Below are 3,402 nucleotides of genomic sequence, written 5' to 3'. Positions count from 1 at the left end.
CAGGCTCACCAACGTTCCAACAACTTTCATGGATCTCATGAACCACGTATGCATGCCTATGTTGGATCAGTCTATGATTATGTTTATTGATGACATACTGGTCTACTCTAATACCTAGGAGCAGCATGAGGAGCATTTGAGAGAGGTATTGGAGACTTTAAGGAGGGAGAAGTTGTATGTAAACTTCTCCAAGTGTGAGTTTTGGTTGTGCGAGGTGCAGTTTATGAGGCACCTTGTCAAGCAGAATGGTATCCTAGTCAATCCAGCCAAGGATTAGGAAATGATGAGCTGGGAGGTTTCAAGGTCCCCATCAGAGATTCAAAGTTTCCCTAGGTTGGTGGCTTACTATTGGAGATTCATTCAAGATTTTTCCAAGATAACGGTTCCTTTGACCTGATTGACGAAGAAGACAGTCACCTTTCATTAAGGGCCTGAGCAACAGACAACTTTTAAGACTCTGAGACATAAGTTGTGTGAGTCGTTGATCCTCACCCTGTCTGAGGGTGTTGAGGACTTTGTGGTTTACTGTGATGTGTCGATCATGGATATGGGTGCAGCCCTAATGTAGCAGGGTCATGTGATTACATACGCATCGAAGCAGCTGAAGCCGCATGATGGGAACTACCCTACGCATGATTTGGAGTTGGGGGCTATGATTTTTTCCCTCAAGATTTGGAAAAATTAACTCTCCAGAGTCTGTTGTACCATTTACACAAATCACAAAAGTTTGAGGTACCTGATGGATTAGCAGAATCTGAACATGCGACACTATAGGTGGTTGGATGCGGTGAAGGATTATGATTGTGCGATCCTTTACTACCTAGAGAAGGTAATTGTCATGGCCGATGTTCTCAGCCACAAGATGGCTACCACTCCGATCAGGGGCGTATGTCTGAGGATGACCGTGATTACTCCGCCTCTAGAGTAGATTTGGGAAGCACAGGTTGAGGCTATGAAGGAAGAGCACCAGAAGAGTGAGCATATAGTAGGTCAGGAGTTTTCATTCGATTATGATAGCCGGGATTTATTGACTCCGCATAAAAGGGTATGGGTTCCATATTGGGTTAGTACACACCATGTTTTGATGGAGGAGGCACACAATTCGAGGTTCTCTATACATCCTAGAGCAACAAAAATGTATAAAGATCCCTATCCTGATTATTGGTGTCCATGCATGCAGCAGGATGTAACATGGTATGTGGAGAGGTGCTTGACTTGAAGGAAAGTCAAGGGTAAACACCAACGAACTCACGCCAAAATGGATCCGTTATGTATTCCCATTTGGAAATGGGAAGAGATCACGATGGAATTCATTACGAAGATACCACGGACAACACATGGAGTAGATTCTATATGAGTCATCTTGTATCAATTGACCAAGAGGGCACACTTTATTCCAATCTAGGAGAGTATCTTGGTTGAGAAGCTAGGCAACATCTACATTCAGGAGGTTGTGGCATGACAAGGGGTGGCAATTTTGGTGGTTTATGATAGACATGTTCAGTTTACTTCCAAGTTCTTGAAAAGATTTCACGAGGAATTGGTTACTCTTATGAATTTCATCACAACTTTCCACCTGCAGACTGATGGTCTGAGTGAGCAGACTATCCAGACCTTAGAGGACATGCTTCAGTCATGTGTATTGGATTTTGGCAACATTGATCGACCTCCATTTCAGCTGCTCTATGGGAGGAAGTGTAGGACCCCAATATGTTGGGGTGAGGTCGGTCATCAGGTTATGAATAGTATGGAGGTGGCACTGTAGACGACTGAATTGATTCAGCAGGTTCGTGGCAGACTTCAAACAACATAGAGTTGACAGAAGAGCTATATAGATAGACATCATTCAGACTTAGAGTTCTAGGATGGGGATATGGTACTGATGGGTTTTGAGCATTCTAACACTTCCTAAGTGTACATGCAACCCTAATAAACCTTGGATCTATGTTTGTCTAAGATACATGCAAATAATTATTTTTCCAAGGCTTATATCCTAACTAGCATGGCATGGGGAACTTGAATCAAATAAAGCTAATAGAAATACTTACCTTGAAGTTGTAGTTGTTTGCTTGGAGTTTTAGAGCCTAGCACCAATAATGTGGATGCCTCAAATGAAAGTCACAAATCACCACAAACTTGGAACTTTGAGAGAATAGTCACACTTCTCTTGAAATCGGCCCTCACCTCAACAAGTGTCAACTAGTGTCCACTAGATACAACTAGATTGATTTCAAGAGCCAAAGCCTCCTTTATATACTGTGGTGGATTAGGGTTACATCTATGTAAACCCTAATACCCATGTCTCTTCATTTCCATGAGATCCATGGGTTAAAGCTCCATGGAGTATCCATGGACTTCTCCATCCAAGCCTAGCCCATTCCAAATAAGCATAAGCCCACACTATATAAATATAAAAGCCCATATTTAATTAGTAATATCTTTGATCACTAAATTAATCCTAGATTAATTATAGATCACTACTAATTAAATAATATGATCTTATATTAATATATTAGAACTTATAATATATTAATAAATCATAACTTGTACTATTCTCAAATATTATCCATAAATTGTTCGGGTGAAGTGCAACCCAAATGGTCCATGCCGGGTCGGGTCAAGTACATACCAAATATAGTTATGGACTTAGACACTATATCCAACAGTCTCCCACTTGGATAAGTCTAGTAACTATATTTGCAAGTATAACTTCAGGAACCGATCAGCACTCGTAGCTCTTTAAACTCTGTAGAACTTGAACGCGCCATTTAGATAAGTGATCATATAATCCTCTGTTCTAGATATCAGCCGAACAAACACATGGAACATTGTCTTACTTATTGTCCAACATTTGTTTCCCGATTTCCGATTTGTTTGACATAGAACTTAACTAAACACATCAATTTAGTTCTGACCAGGCCCGGTACATAGGTCAAAACAAAATCATCGAGGGGCCCAGATATCAGCTTCTAATCCAAGAAGGAACAGATAAACTTCGACTCATATGTTTGTTCTACCACTCATTGAATTACATACAAAGGCACGTTTTATAACATCGAGTTACCAATGCGTTTACGTACAATCAATGCATAACCAACTCGTAAGTAACAAATGATATCTCTAGGTTTGAAGACTTATATGATATTACCGTCTCACGATCACTCGAGATAAAATTCCATGAAGTGATTCCAGTGAGCGTGGGTTGAGTCCAATGCTCAGAACTTATGAGCACTCATGATTGTTGTAGCCTTGTCCAACACCTTAGACCTCTACAACCCATCATGACAGTCTTGATTCATACCTACTTCCGACATATGACCGACTGTGGAGGTTTGAATAATATGTTATACCAAACAAAATTATTCTGGAAGTCAAAACATGCAAAAGAAATATAGTAAAAGA

This window comes from Lactuca serriola, chromosome 5, assembly GCF_051521515.1.
Source record: "Lactuca serriola cultivar US96UC23 chromosome 5, Lser_US96UC23_V15, whole genome shotgun sequence".
NCBI classification, from domain to species: Eukaryota; Viridiplantae; Streptophyta; class Magnoliopsida; order Asterales; family Asteraceae; genus Lactuca; species Lactuca serriola.
This window is presented reverse-complemented; position numbering follows the sequence as displayed.